Source organism: Dendrobates tinctorius, unplaced genomic scaffold, assembly GCF_039654945.1.
Source record: "Dendrobates tinctorius isolate UK_male_01 unplaced genomic scaffold, ASM3965494v1 ptg000117l, whole genome shotgun sequence".
Taxonomy (NCBI): Eukaryota; Metazoa; Chordata; class Amphibia; order Anura; family Dendrobatidae; genus Dendrobates; species Dendrobates tinctorius.
Window position 1 is genome coordinate 1,610,430 of NW_027361785.1, and position 17,071 is coordinate 1,627,500.

The 17,071-nt window shown below is 42.7% G+C and overlaps 2 long non-coding RNA genes across 2 annotated transcripts in view; one reads left to right on the forward strand and one right to left on the reverse strand.

The window, feature by feature from the left end:
- The window catches only part of LOC141101401 (uncharacterized), a 51,142-nt gene extending 35,565 nt beyond the window's left edge, over window positions 1-15,577 (forward strand). Inside the window, exon 3 of the long non-coding RNA XR_012234969.1 lies at window positions 13,772-15,577. This is a non-coding gene — a long non-coding RNA (uncharacterized lncRNA). The remainder of the gene's footprint in view (window positions 1-13,771) is intronic.
- LOC141101402 (uncharacterized) overlaps window positions 1-17,071 on the reverse strand; it is a 133,009-nt gene that overhangs the window by 101,795 nt on the left and 14,143 nt on the right. The gene's annotated exons all lie outside the window — the stretch shown is intronic.

Consider the following 17,071-nt stretch of genomic DNA (forward strand, 5'->3'; position numbering starts at 1 on the left):
TATGAATATCTAAGCTACTGCAAAGCACTACATGTGGTAAGCGACATAGTGAATCTGAAGAACTATACTTATTTTCTAATTGAAGGTATTTGCTATTATTATTATTACACCTACATCATATTGGGATATGATCTTGGAGATGGTAATACCCCTTTAAACTTCTAATATGAAAGTTGGAATGGGTTTTCTAAACTGGATAAGTTGGCAAGTATGACTGTACCAAAGCAATATTTTCTTAAGAAGTAATTATCGCAATGCTAACAGTGCAAAAATATACGTTAGGTAAGGCAGTTCCAACTATGCTATAATGTATTTTACAAGCACATGTCTCAATAATATATTCTTAGACTTTGCACTTAGTTTCTAGCTTACAGGCATGCTTAGCAAACACAATGAACAATGAATCATTTGCATTACGATCTCTGAACCATTCAACAAGTACGTGGAAAATGATGAATTAACTGAAAAAAAAAATTTTGGATGCCACGTGTACCTAATTGAATCTCTATTCATCACTCCCAAATCAAACCACATCAATAAATGAATGAATGAAGAATCATATTTTTCTTGTAGATATTAGTCTGTTTTTGTAAAAATATTAGAATTCTTTTTTTTTACTTTGCACAGAATGCTAAAAAACACCCAAACAAAAAAAAATCCCACAACATTACAGCAAAACACTCACATATTAAAGCAAATTGCTAGAAACATCATTGAATAAATACACTAAACGTTTAGATTCAGAAGTACACTGTGTGCACGATTGTTAGCCAATTTGTATTTTTGATTACTAATTTTGTTATGGGACAACTCCAGTGCTGTCGGTCAAATAAAAAAGTTAATAAACCTTAATATTTAAGAAAGTAAAATTGAGGTTTTGTCTTTCTAAGGAGAATATCTCTGTGTATAATGATTGGGAAATTATTAGTGTGCAGGATTATTATACAGCTAAATGAAAAATGTAAATTTCATCATCTCAATTGTTTATTTCCAGCTGTTATAGTGAGAATAATAACTAAACAACTCAAAATGTACAAACATACATTACTGATGTTTAAAAAAAATATATATATATTAGTGACTAATATAGCCGCTAGTGTTGAGCATTCCGATACCGCAAGTATCGGGTATCGGCCGATACTTGCTGTATCGGAATTCCGATACCGACTTCCGATATTTTTTCAATATCGGAATTCGGCATCGGAATCGGAAGTTCAGTTGATTGACGGCCTGACGTCATCATGATGCGCGCTGTGTGCGCATCATGATGCGCCGTCATTTCGGGCCTTCCGGGGGTCTCTGCCGGCCTGCCGGGGGGCTGTGCCGGCCTGCCGGGGGGCTGTGTGGACTGCCCGGGGTCTGTACCGGCCTGCCGGGGGGCTGTGCCGGCCTGCCGGTGGTCTGTGCACCCTGTGGAGGTCTGTACCGGCCTGCCGGGGGGCTGTGCCGGCCTGCCGGGGGGCTGTGCTGATGTCCGGGGGTCTGTGCAAGCATCGTCCGATGGGACTACAAGTCCCATCGGGCGATGCCTGCTACCATGACAGTGATTGACACATTAGCCAATGATGGGACAGTAGTAGTCCCATCATCCGGCTAATGTGTTAAATGTTAAAAAAAAAAAAAAAAAATACTACATGCATGCTACATACATACTACATGCATGCTACATATATACTACATACATACTACATACATGCTACATACATACTGCATGCTACATACATACTACATACATACTACATATATACTACATACATACTACATACATGCTACATACATACTGCATGCTACATACATACTACATACATACATACTACATACATACATACTACATACATACTACATACATACTACATATATACTACATACATACTACATACATGCTACATACATACTGCATGCTACATACATACTACATACATGCTACATACATACTACATATATACTACATACATACTACATACATGCTACATACATACTGCATGCTACATACATACTACATACATACTACATACATACTACATATATACTACATACATACTACATACATGCTACATACATACTGCATGCTACATACATACTACATACATACATACTACATACATACTACATACATACTACATATATACTACATACATACTACATACATGCTACATACATACTGCATGCTACATACATACTACATACATGCTACATACATACTACATATATACTACATACATACTACATGCATGCTACATACATACTACATGCATGCTACATACATACTACATACATACTACATGCATACCACATATATACTACATACATACAATACATTCATACAATACATACATAGACATACAGTACATATAACATAGAGTAACATACTTACCAATACTTGTCACATTGTTCCCCGAAGCCATTGTCTATTCCGGGATAAATATTAACATAACAAACCACAAAAATACTCACCCACGATCCGAAGCAGTCCACGAGTGTGTCCCACGACGATCTTGGGTAGAGAACTGCAGCATCAGATGATGCTGCCGTTCTCTACGGGCTGCAGGAATCCAATGACGGAAGGTAGGTATCCTTCCGCACTGTATTCCTCCGCCACTTAAAAAAAAAAAAGTCCCTAGTCTCACTTTATGCCATTGCTGTGTGGGAATTTCCCACACAGCAATGGCATAAAGTGAGACTAGGGACTTTTTTTTTTTAAGTGGCGGAGGAATACAGTGCGGAAGGATACCTACCTTCCGTCATTGGATTCCTGCAGCCCGTAGAGAACGGCAGCATCATCTGATGCTGCAGTTCTCTACCCAAGATCGTCGTGGGACACACTCGTGGACTGCTTCGGATCGTGGGTGAGTATTTTTGTGGTTTGTTATGTTAATATTTATCCCGGAATAGACAATGGCTTCGGGGAACAATGTGACAAGTATTGGTAAGTATGTTACTCTATGTTATATGTACTGTATGTCTATGTATGTATTGTATGAATGTATTGTATGTATGTAGTATATATGTGGTATGCATGTAGTATGTATGTAGTATGTATGTAGCATGCATGTAGTATGTATGTAGCATGCATGTAGTATGTGTGTAGTATGTATGTAGTATGTATGTAGTATGTATGTAGTATATATGTAGTATGTAGTATGTATGTAGTATATATGTAGTATGTAGTATGAATGTAGTATATATGTAGTATGTATGTAGCATGTAGTATGTAGCATGCATGTAGTATATATGTAGTATGTATGTAGCATGTAGTATGTATGTAGCATGCATGTAGTATATATGTAGTATGTATGTAGCATGTAGTATGTATGTAGCATGCATGTAGTATATATGTAGTATGTAGCATGTAGTATGTATGTAGCATGCATGTAGTATGTAGCATGTAGTATGTATGTAGCATGCATGTAGTATATATGTAGTATGTATGTAGTATGTATGTAGCATGCATGTAGTATATATGTAGTATGTAGCATGTAGTATGTATGTAGCATGCATGTAGTATGTAGCATGTAGTATGTATGTAGCATGCATGTAGTATATGTGTTATGTATGTAGCATGTAGCATGCATGTAGCATGCATGTAATATGTATGTAGTATATATGTGGTATGTATGTAGCATGCAGTATGTATGTAGCATGCATGTAGTATGTATGTTGCATGTAGTATTTATGTAGTATGAATGTAGCATGTATGTAGTATGTAGTATGAATGTAGCATGTATGTAGTATGTATGTAGCATGTAATTTTTTTTTTTTTTTACATTTAACACATTAGCCGGATGATGGGACTACTACTGTCCCATCATTGGCTAATGTGTCAATCACTGTCATGGTAGCAGGCATCGCCCGATGGGACTTGTAGTCCCATCGGACGATGCCTGCACAGACCCCCGGAGCCTGCACAGACCACCGGCAGGCCGGCACAGCCCCCCGGCAGGCCGGCACAGCCCCCCGGCAGGCCGGCACAGCCCCCCGGAGCCTGCACAGCCCCCCGGCAGGCCGGCACAGCCCCCCGGCAGGCCGGCACAGCCCCCCGGCAGGCCGGCACAGCCCCCCGGAGCCTGCACAGACCACCGGCAGGCCGGCACAGACCACCGGAGCCTGCACAGACCCCCTGGCAGGCCGGCACAGCCCCCCGAAAGGCCCGTACAGACCCCAGAGAGGCTGTACAAGGGCAGGAAAGGGTTTTTCTTATTCCGATACCGGAAGTCCCATAGACTTGAATGGGACTTCCGGTATCGGAATCGGCGATACCGATACTTTTTTTAAAGATCGGCCGATACCATCCGATACGATACTTTGAAGTATCGGACGGTATCGCTCAACTCTAATAGCCGCCCTTCATTTCAATAACAGTCACAAGCTTTCATCCATGGAGTCTGTCAGTTTCTTTATCTGCTAACGAGCCTCCCAGACACTGTTCAGGGGTGTACTATTTTATTTCGCCGTAAATATCCTGTTAAGAAAAGGGTCCACAAGTTCATGTAAGTTGCATCACATTTATGAATCTTCTCAAAACTTTGGCTGTAATCTTTTGTTTTTCTCAACACATTTTTTTTGCAACCCTGTTGACAATTTTCGGCAAAACGATTGATGGTTCTTTGATCATGACCCAAAATCATAGCAATTCCAACCATTTTTCAACTTTTCAGAATCAGTAAAACTCTTTTTTGGCCCATTTTGTCTGAGAAAAGCAAGCTGCCAAATAATTCTGCACACCATGATAAACAAGTACATGTCACCTGATCTGCTTTATCCAATAAGCATTCAAGTTTATAGAGGAACCAAGTAATACGCAGCCATCACCGCAGCTTTTCTGCAGTTGAAAATCCGCAGCATGTGCACAGCAGATTGTAAGTCACATAGATTTACATGCTACTGTACACTGCAGAACTGCTGCAGATCCGCAGAGGCCAAATCCGCAGCGTGTGCACATAGCCTTAAACTCTGTATACAAGTGTACAAAGGATTTCTCATTAAAATTTGAAATGAAGATGTTTTATTGTTTAGGTATTTCACAGGAATTTGTAGTGCATGTTCTGATTTGGTCTGTTATCACATTTGTTATATGTGACTTCATGACAAATTAAAGGGAATGTGGAATCAGAAAATTACTAGCAGTTTGCATAAGCTTGTTACGTTACACTCCTAAACATTTTTTAAAACGTTTTCATTTGTATTTACATATATATATATATATATATGTGTGTGTGTGTGTGTACAGTGTATATATTGTAACATCCCACACGATCTGTGGACGGGGATTACTAGCTTTTCTCGTCGCTGAGGTATACGCTGGGAAACTCAGGGTTACAAAAGTCCATTTGGTTTATTAGTAAACAGCATAAACCGCTCCTCAGGAACCAAGTAATATGCAGCCATCAGTACAATGTCCGTTAAGCATTCAGCTCTATAGAAAAAAACACAGTCCCTTACTGACCCTGGTTAGCATTCCTGTCCGTTACCTGTTGGTGTTGGCCACACAGGTTCCCGGATGCCTCTTATCTTCAGAAGTATCCCACAAACACTCCTCACTGACCCCGGTCAGTATCACTCACGGTTGTCAGACCGTCCACTCCGGAGGTATCTCACAGGCTTCCTTCCTCTGGCTCAGATTAGCCAGCACTGCTTCCCCAAGCTGTACAATGCCTAGCTAGCAGGTTTGGTCTGGAGCCACACACGCAGGAAGACTTCTCCTTTTTCTGCACACTGTCCACTCTGTAGTGTCCAGCCTGGACACATGGAAATCTGTCCACACTGACAGACTCCCAAACACTCACTGCCATGTGCCAAACACACCTCCATTACATAGCTGTAACCACACCCAGGTAGAGTTAGGTCCATATATACTTGAACAGAGACAACATGTTTCTAATTTTGGTTCTAGACATTACCACAATGAATTTTAAATAAAACAATTCAGATGCAGTTGAAGTTCAGACTTTCAGCTTTCATTTGAGGGCATCCACATTAAAATTGGATGAAGGGTTTAGGAGTTTCAGCTCCTTAACATGTGCCACCCTGTTTTTAAAGGTGTTTTTTACAAATGAAAAATGCAAAAGTGCATTTAAATAACAGGGTTCTTAGTAACACTGTTTTTGATGAAAAAATAGCATAAAAGCCATCCCACCGTTGGCAAGGTGACCCTGTTAGGGATGGTCCTACACTGTTTAATATTGAAAACCTTATCATGTGTCAGAGTTGACGCCAGTGTGTGAATAAGGGCAGACAAAGGACCGGGTCCCAAACTGTGGACACCAGCCTAAGGAAGCTCTTAAATGTAATTTCCAGCTCAAGGAAGGGAGGTCATGCCCCAGCTTGCACAAAATGCAAATATACAAAGAGAAAACTCTAAAATTGAGCTTGGTTTAAGTTGGCATACATTCAGCACATAAACCCATGTTCACACTGGCTATAAAGCAAACAAAACCTATAAGAAGCAAAATGAACATAAACCCTGTTGTAACTAAATAAGTAAAAAAAACTAAAGTGCATTTAAATAACACAGGGTTCTTAGAAACACTGTTTTTGAAAAAAATAGCATAAACGCGATCCCACCAGTGGAAAGGTGACCCTGTTCGGGATGGTCCTATGCTGTCCAATATTAAAAACCTTACCATGTGTCGGAGTTGACCTCAGTGTTGGAATAAGGGCAGACAAAGGACCGGGTCCCAAACTGTGGACATTACTTCAATAGAAATGTATTGAATGCGGTAAATCCGCATGGTTCAGTGAACACATGCAGATTACCCTGCGTTCAATAGAAGGCAGCACTTTGGACGGAGTGCACATGCGCTGCGTCCAAAGTGCTGCTATTTCTGAATCGTGTGCACCCGGCCTAAGGGTTTAATAACATCTGCATATTGTGATGCAATGACCCCTTTTACAGCTAGGGGGTGCTGTATGTGCTCCTCAGGATATGCATGCAGGCGTTTCCTTGTTTGTGATGGTGAAACGGTGACCGGCATGGTTGTAAATGGCCGGTATGTGTCACAAAGGTCCTCTGTGCTGTAAGCCCAAAAATGATGTTGTTGTGCTGGGACTTGTAGTTCCATGAGTTTATTTACCTAAAAGGGGGGCTTATAGGGCTAGTCGGAGAGCTGGGCAGGTACGGCTAGCCACACATACACCGCCCACATATGGGGGTGGTTTCATAGTAACATAGTAACATAGTAATTAAGGTTGAAGGGAGACTTTAAGTCCATCTAGTTCAACCCATATCCTATCCTAACTTGCCCTAACATGTTGATCCAGAGGAAGGCAAAAAAAACCCATGTGACAAACAGTAAGCTTCACTTCGGGGAAAAAAATTCCTTCCCGACTCCACATACGGCAATCAGACTAGCTCCCTGGATCAACGCAATATTAAGGAAACTAGTGTATATACCCTGTAATATTATACTTTTCAAGAAAGGCATCCAGTCCCTTCTTAAATTTTAGTAGGGAATCACTCATTACAACATCATATGGCAGAGAGTTCCATAGCCTCACTGCTCTTACAGTAAAGAATCCGCGTCTGTGAGTATGCTTAAACCTTCTTTCCTCCAGACGTAGAGGATGCCCCCTTGTCCCCGTCACACTAAGAGTAAAAAGATCATTAGAAAGCTCTTGGTATTGTCCCTGCATATATTTATACATTGTAATAAGATCACCCCTAAGCCTTCGATTCTCCAAACTAAATAACCCCAAATGTAATAACCTGTCTTGGTATTGCAGACCCCCTAGTTCCCTAATAATTTGGTCGCTCTTCTCTGCACCCGCTCCAGTTCAGCTATGTCTTTCTTATACACCGGAGACCAGAACTGTACACAGTATTCTAAGTGTGGTCGCACTAGTGACTTATATAGAGGTAAAATTATGTTCTCCTCATGAGCATCTATGCCTCTTTTAATGCATCCCATTATTTTATTTGCCTTTGCAGCAGCTGCCTGACACTGGCCGCTAAATGTGAGTTTGTCGTCCACCCATACACCCAGGTCTTTTTCAGTGACTGTTTTGCCCAGTGTTTTACAATTAAGCACATAATTATACATCTTGTTCATTCTACCCAAGTGCATGACCTTACATTTATCCCCATTAAAGCTCATTTGCCATTTATCAGCCCAAGCTTCTAGTTTACATAAATCCTCCTGTAATATAAAATTGTCCTCCTCCGTATTGATTACCCTGCAGAGTTTAGTGTCATCTGCAAATATTGAAATTCTACTCTCTATGCCCCCTACAAGGTCATTAATAAATGTTAAAAAGAAGCGGGCCCAAAACTGACCCCTGTGGTACCCCACTGCTAACCGTGACCCAGTCCGAGTGTGCTCCATTAATAACCACCCTTTGCTTCCTATCCCTGAGCCAGCTCTTAACCCACCTACACATATTTTCCCCTATCCCCATTGTTCTCATTTTATGTATCAACCTTTTGTGTGGCACCGTATCAAAAGCTTTTGAAAAGTCCATGTACACCACGTCCACTGCATTCCCTTGGTCCAGTCCGGAACTTACCTCTTCATAAAAGCTTATCAGATTAGTCTGACAGGAACGGTCCCTTGTAAACCCATGTTGATATTAGGTCATGAGGTTATTCTTCTCCAGATACTCCAGTATAGTATCTCTTAGAAAACCCTCCAGGATTTTACCCACAGTTGTGGTTAAACTTACTGGCCTATAATTTCCAAGTACAGTTTTTGTCCCCTTTTTGAATATTGGCACCACATTTGCTATACGCCAGTCCTGTGGTACAGACCCTGTTATTATGGAATATTTAAAGATTAAAAATAATGGTCTATCTATGACTGTGCTTAATTTCTGCAGTACTCGGGGGTGTATCCCATCCGGGCCCGGGGATTTGTCAATTTTAGTGATTTTCAGACGCCGCCGTACTTCCTGCTGGGTTAAGCAGGTGACATTTAACAGAGAATTTTTATCCCTGATCATGTTATCCGTCATGGGATTTTCTTGTGTAAATACTGTTGAAAAAAAGTCATTTAGCATATTGGCTTTTTCTTCATCCTCATCCACCATTTCACCCAGACTATTTTTAAGGGGGCCAACACTATCATTTTTTTAGTTTCTTACTATTTATGTAGTTAAAGAATATTTTGGGATTATTTTTACTTTCTCTGGCAATGAGTCTCTCTGTCTCAATCTTTGCTGTCTTGATTTGCTTTTTACATAATTTATTTAATCTTCTGTATTTAGTTAATGCCTCATCACTACCTACTTGCTTTAATTCGCTAAATGCTTTATTTTTGTCCCTTATTGCGCCCCTTACAGCTCTATTTAGCCATAGTGGTTTCTTCCTATTTCTCGCATGTTTATTCCCATACGGTATATATTGTGCACAGGTCCTATTCAGGATGCTAATAAACGTCTTCCATTTTCTTTGTGTATTTTTATGTCTCAGGATATCGTCCCAGTTAATTGCACCAAGATCATCTCTCATCCGTTGGAAATTTGCCTTCCTGAAGTTTAGTGTCCTTGTAACCCCTCTACTACACATCTTATTAAAGGATACATGAAAACTTATTAATTTGTGATCACTATTACCCAAGTGACCCCCAACCCTTACATTTGATATGCAGTCTGGCCTGTTGGTTAATATTAGGTCTAGCAGTGCCCCCCCTCTTGTTGGGTCCTGAACCAGTTGTGAAAGGTAATTGTCTCTCATAGTAGTCAAAAACCTATTACCTTTGCTGGAACTGCAGGTTTCGGTTCCCCAATGTATTTCAGGGTAGTTGAAGTCCCCCATAATAATGACTTCTCCTTGAGTCGCAGCTTCATCTATTTGCTTTATGAGGATATTCTCTGTTGCTTCCATTATTTTTGGAGACTTATAACAAACCCCTATCAGTAATTTATTATTTTTCCCCCCTCCCCTTATCTCTACCCACAGGGACTCTACATTTTCATTAGATTCATATATATTATCACGAAGGATGGGTTTTAAGGATGATTTTACATATAAACACACACCTCCCCCTCGCTTATTTGTTCGGTCATTTCTGAACAGACTATAGCCCTGTAAATTAACCGCCCAGTCGTGGCTCTCATCCAGCCATGTCTCAGATATCCCCACAATGTCATAATTATGTTCCAACAACATTAACTCCAATTCCTCCATCTTGTTGGCGAGGCTTCTGGCATTAGTATACATGCACTTTATGTATCTCTCTGTACCTCTATTCTTTCTTAAATTATTAACTGTTCTAACCCCACCCCCAATTTCATTATTTGTGCCCAGGTCTCTATCTGCACTGTTTTCCCCTCCTATAAAAGGAATACCCCCCCCATCCCTAGTTTAAACACTCCTCCAACCTTCTAGCCATTTTCTCCCCCAGCACAGCTGCACCCTCCCCATTGAGGTGCAACCCGTCCCTAGCGTAGAACCTGTAGCCAACTGAGAAGTCGGCCCAGTTCTGCAGGAACCCAAACCCCTCCTTCCTACACCAATTCCTGAGCCACTTATTAACCTCCCTAATCTCCTGTTGCCTCTCTGGCGTGGCACGTGGTACAGGAAGTATTTCCGAAAACACCACCTTGGAGGCCCTTGCTTTAAGCTTACAGCCTAATTCCCTGAAATCATCTTTAAGGACCTTCCACCTACCTCTAACTTTGTCATTTGTGCCAATGTGCACCATGACCGCTGGATCCTCACCAGCCCCTCCCAGTAATCTGTCAACCCGATCAGCGATGTGTCGGACTCGAGCGCCAGGTAGGCAGCACACCGTTCGACGATCCCTGTCTTTGTGACAGATTGCCCTATCTGTTCCCCTAATAATTGAGTCTCCCACTTCCAGAATCTGTCTTGCCTGCCCTGCTCTCCTATTTCCCCCCTTACTGGAGCAGACACTCCTCTGGCTTTCAGAGGACATGCCTTGCTGCAGCAGTGCTACTCCTGCACTAACACTCCCCTCATCTGCCAACTTAGCAAACTTATTGGGGTGTGCCAGATCAGGACTAGCCTCCCTGGTGCTCTTCCCTCTACCCCGCCTTCTAACTGTCACCCAGCTAGCTGCTTCATTGTCCTGCAGCTCCAACCTAGCATCCCCCCCCTCATCTATCCCATTGAGCGTCTGCTCAGTGAGCAGAAGTCTCCTTTCCATATTGTCTATGGATCTCAGTGTTGCCAGCTGCACATTTAGATCCAGTATCTGGGCTTCCAAATGCACAACGTGCTCACATCTTGCACAGCAGTATGCACCCTCGACCGGCTGTTCAAGGATTTCATACATGCGGCAAGACGTGCACTGGATGGCATTGGCAATAGTGGAGCACATCCTAATGGGGATTGCACCAGACAATAAGATAAGCAAAAATAAATTTAAAAAAAGAAAAAAAAAAAAAAGTATTAATATAATATGACAGCAATTCAGTAAGACCTCCCTTGGAAACTCCCTGAATCCAAAGTCACTGAATCTCAAGTCACACACTTACCACAGTTCGCACTTACACTCAGGTCACACTCAGCTCGTTCACACTCGCTCAGGCAGAAGATTTAAAAGAGCTTTTTTGTTTCCCCCCCCCCCTTTCACCAGCACACCACCTTGCTGCTCAATGCACTTCCAAAAGGAGTTGAGCCCCAACCAGCTGCCCCTTATAAACCCTTAATTACTGTATGAACTCCCACCCTTAATTAACCCCTTGTGAATATAGTTACACCTCAAGATTTAAATGCAATATAGTTAACCCTTAAAAACAGATAGTAAAATAAGAGATTAACCCTGTAGAGAGAAAAGATAGGTTAAACAAGCCCCCAAGCCCCCCAAAAATTGAACAGGTAGAAAGCACTCAGCAACCTACAATTCAGCAACTCACACAGGTATTTGTTATAGGTTTTCCAAATACCTCTTCACTGAATCTCAAGTCACACACTTACCACAGTTCGCACTTACGCTCAGGTCACACTCAGCTCGTTCACACTCGCTCAGGCAGAAGATTTAAAAGAGTTTTTTTTTTTTTTTTTTTTCCCCTTTCACCAGCACACCACCTTGCTGCTCAATGCACTTCCAAAAACAATATATATCGGATATATAATGTGATTGACGTCTGGTCACATGGCAGAGTGTGCGAACCTGAGTGGTCAGAGCACAAGGTCCTGGAAGATCTGTGTATTGTAAGTTGCTAACTTCCTGAAGAGCACATGGTGAGGCCTTGGACCTGGAGGCCGGTGTGCTGGGAGGTTCTGGGAGTAGGATCGGATCCCTAAATAGCACCCGGTGAGGCCTGTGTGTTGGACGGTCCCAGGGGGGGCCGGACGTCCTGAATAGCACCCAGAGAGGCCATGTGTGAGCACAGTCTGTGACTGCCCTGCGTTGGGGATCTACCGACCTTCTGAGGGTCTGGTCTGTCTGGAGTGCCCTGGTCACAAGCACGGTGATCCCAGTAAGGCAGCTTCCCTAAGAGAAAGAACTGAAATGGAGTCGGCATCTGGAGCAGGAGCTCCTGTAAGCTACCTTCACAGACTGTTGGTGCTTGCTATGTTCCATGAACGTTAAGGAACTGTTTGGCGTGCGGTCGCCTCCGGTAATTGGACAGAGATGTCCGGCGGGTTTAGGGACTGCGAGTTAAAGCCATATCCTGTAAAATACTATGGACCACGTGATGTATAACATGTCCCTCAGCGGTTTATGATGGCATAATGAACTGCATTGGATTTTTTAAGCAAGACAGCGTTCCTGTGTGCCTGTATATCGCAGCCAAGTGAGTGTTCCCCAAACCCGTGCCGTGAGCGCTGCGCTACAATATAAATACACCGAGTGTAACGAGATAAAAAAAAATTGCATTGCACTTGCACAAATGTTATTCAATGAGGCAGTGCTCATCTGCAATTTTTTTCTCAGCTGTCTTATAGACCCCTCTCCATTACTAAGCCATGGGCTTGATGTCACTGGAAACTACAATGATGACATCAACCCCACAAATATTATCACCAGTTGCCACAGCTACAGGGAAAGTGGGAAGAGTAGGGCAAAGCACCAGAATTGGCACATCTAATCGATGTGCCTTTTCTGGGCGGCAGTGGGCTGCTATTTTTAGGCTGGGTGTGGCAATATCCACGGCTGAAAACACCAGCCCCCAGCGGTCTGCTTAAGCAAGGCTGGTTGTCAAAAATGGGGGGAACCCATCATCGTTTTTAAAAAATTTTTATTAATTAAAAAATACGGCGCGGGGACCCCTCCATTCTTGATAACCAGCCTTGCTGAAGCAGACAGCTGAGGGTTGCCACCCGCAGCTGTGAGTCTTGCCTGGCTAGTTATTTATTTACAGTGCAGGAGTCGGTAAATGAATACAACCATCAGCTGCTCCTGCTCTCGCTGTTATTAGCGTAAGCAGGCATCAGATGATGGGAGCAGAAGTCACATCAGTTAACACCAGTGATCGGAGATAAACTTTATACCTCCGATTACAGCTGACACTCACGCTGTCTTTTGAAAGCATGGGAACCGTGGCTCTCTGACCGGCGGTGATGATTTCACCGCTGATCAGAAGCGGCGCGCTGTCTGTGGCACTGTCATGCACATGAAAGCTTGGCAAACACTGGATGTTCAGGGCCCCATACAAGTGAATGGAGTCCTGGTTCGGGTCCGGGTACTGTTCTGGTACCAGAACCCAAACTTTTTGTAACTGTTCGGCCGAACTTGCCGCACCCGAACACCCAGGTGTCTGCCCATCTCTAATGTTAACTAAATACCGTATATTATTTTCATGCACTATGCTATTTATTTATTTACTGCACGGTTTTAAATAATTATTTTTCTGTCTTTGGTTTTCACAGGTGTACATTGGCCTTAACCCTTTAACCTCTACAGTGATCTGGACTTATGCAGGCCCCCCCTAGATGCATCCACAGAATGATTGCTGGCCAGTGGAGCGAGTTTGCAGAGAAAATATTGTTTAAACAATTCCTTTTATTCCCATTTAAAGAGGTTTTCTGTTTTCAACATATCCTATTTGTTAAAGGATCCTATGATATTTAGCTAATGATCAGGTGTCTCCTGTGCTTGAAGTCCCAGCTATCAGCTATATAATCTGTGGGGAAACCTGGCAGCTAGCCCTGATACAGACATCCGTTTATCATCATCTGACTATGGACCATGATGCACTCCTGACCCAAACAAATTCAGCAAGAAAGCCAAGTTCTGTCAAAATTGACAAACAAATCTCACCTCAAAAATATGTTTTTATATATAGCAATAAGTGGAATAAAACATAACTTTTAATATATAAATTATAAGAACCAACCAATATGTGTCACCAAAAAGTGGTTAAAAAGGATGCCAATTCAGTGGGTAATCCCTAAAGGGAAAAAGGAACCACCTAAATGCATCATACAGGATATAAAATGTTGCTAGTATTCCATATCAGGCAACAATTTATCTAGAGGTTACAGCATAGATTAACAATTAGCACACATTGCCATAGCCAATTGCATATATATTTAAATAACTAGACGAAACAAGTTTATGGTCACAATAATATCAATAGATGAGATGTAAAAAAAGGAACAATCTCACAGGTTTGTGCAGACGGCCAGGAGTCTCCAGGAATACTCTGTATACATACCGGAAGATCGCAATGGGGGGACAATACTCTGTCAAATCCCTAAAAAACTAGCAATCATCTGATCCCCAAACTCCCGCCCTGACAAGGGCAGTCCACAGCTCACCCTATATTGCACATTCCCTGCACTTTCCCTTAGAGGGTGTCCCAATGCGTTTCATCCAAGTAACTCTTCAGGGGACTAACTTGTTAAAAAGTGCCATAGTGCTAAAGCTCAAGAGACATAAATCCTCCTACTCTCAATGCTATCTGCATAGAAATGCATAGCGCAAGACGGGGGGGAGCAGGTAAATAAGCCCCGCCCAGCGGACCGGACAGCGGCAGTTTACATACATCTGAACCGATATAAAAATGGTATTTATGCATGAAAGGTGCGGGGTCAGGGGGAAGCAAAAGTACTAAGAGAATCCTTATGTGACACACAATTGAATGATATCATTATATGATATCTCAAAAAAGGGGTGACAGAGTCCCTTTAAGAAGTAATTTTCTCAATGCTAACAGCGCAAAAATATACGTTAGGTAAGACAATCCTAACTATGCTATAATGTATTTTACAAGGACACGTCTCAACAATATATTCTTAGAGCTTGTACTTAGTTTCTAGCTTACAGGCATGCTTAGTAAATACAATGAACAATGAATCATTTGCATTACGATCTCTGAACCATTCAACAGGTACGTTGAAAATTATGAATTAACTAAAAAAAAGACTTTTGGATGCCACGTGTACTTAATTAAATCTCTATTCATCATTGGGTAAAGCCCCTATGTGCGCTCGCTGTCTCGCTTGCACGCGCTGATAAGGCCGCACAGCGGGCGCGGCAGCCATGAGCGCAGGCAAGCGATATAGTGCACGCACACAGGGGTTTCAAATATTCAAAAGTTTTTTATGTGCTCACCATCACCGGTATGAGGGAAATTCAAGATCTGCTTCTCGCTGCATGTGCTGCAGCTCTTCATCCATTCCCCTCCATCTCGTGAACCTGGCTAAGTACCTAAATAAATAATTCTATGTATATATAGTAGTCACAGTTTTACCTGTATCATGTATATGTGGCGCCCCTGCGGGTCCAGTAGCCACAGAGGTACTGCACCTCACCCAGAGGTGTGGTATCCCATGACCAAGTAAGATGAGGGCACCTGACCACACGCCACACCTGCATCCCACACACACTCAGAACAGCAGAACACCCTCTATGGCCCCTGCTTGGTTCATAAAGAGTGTTGGGAGGTGGGCAGAGCTTAGGAAAAGAGCGGGAGATTTGTAGTCAGTTGGAGAGTTCCGTCAGAGGGAGGGGAAGTGAGAGGACGTGTTTGGAGCAGCTCCTATCAGGAGGAGCTGCTGGACGGATTGGCTTTGAAGGAAAGCTCCCTGAAGGAAAGAGTGATTCTTCTAGAGGCACGGGTGGAGAGTGCTCCCCGTGGGGCTTGTCCCACGCTGACAGCCGTCAGGAGGGGGAAGAATCCTGGTCGCAGAAGGGTTTAAGCCCCTAGCCTAGTGGAGTGTACATCATGACTTAACTAGCAAGCTGACAGCTGTGGCTACTTTATAGGCCACAGCGAATTACCACAGTTATCTTCGCCAGAAAGGCAGTCACATAGGATCAAAGAAACGCCTGAGTCACGTTATCTGACAGGATCCATGGCAGCTGGCCTGGGACAATGACTGTGAGATGCTGAAAGGAAGGAAAGTGGAAAGCAGCATTGTGGAGGCAGCTTGGGAAGGTACATACTGACAGGGAGTGTTGGAAGGGTGTACTCATTTGCCTGGGAGTTGACTGGACCCCTCACCTAAAGAACACAGCACTGAGACGGGCATCTGTACTGCAGACAGAACTGTGAGTCAAGTCTTAGAAGTACATTCAACTGCGTCATCTGTTTCCTTCCTGCGTCATCAACCCGGCACAGCTTCCATTTCCACTCCACATTACATCACCGCCTCTAAAACTACTGTACTCTCAACGGCCTTGGGACTACTGCTCTACCTGTGGAGAGCCATTTTCACCTTAGCTGCGTCAAACCAACGGTCCCAGGGAAACTGCATTGCAGCGCTGGTCGCCTCTGACCAGAATACCACAGGTGGCATCACGAATCACATATAAACTTTATTCTCATTCAATTACACACCAAATTTACATGATCATCTGTGGCCACGGACCGGGTTACTGCCACTGTGACATTTCCCATTGAAGTTAACGGGCCCGGTACCGAGTATTCCACGGCCCCTGGGGCGCATCATATATGCAATATATCTGATACTGCTACTGCTGTATACAGTATATGTTATGTAGGTGATACTGTCATTACACACTGAAGTAGCAGTATAACCTATATAATGTATATACAGCAGTATAGAGCAGTCTTCAACTGTATATTCAATATTTAGGTGATACTGCTGTATATAATTTCAGTATCACCTATATAATGTATATGCAGTAGGAGCAGTATCACCTATATGTTGAATATACAGCAGTAGCTGTATCACCTATATATTGTATATATAGCAGTCTGT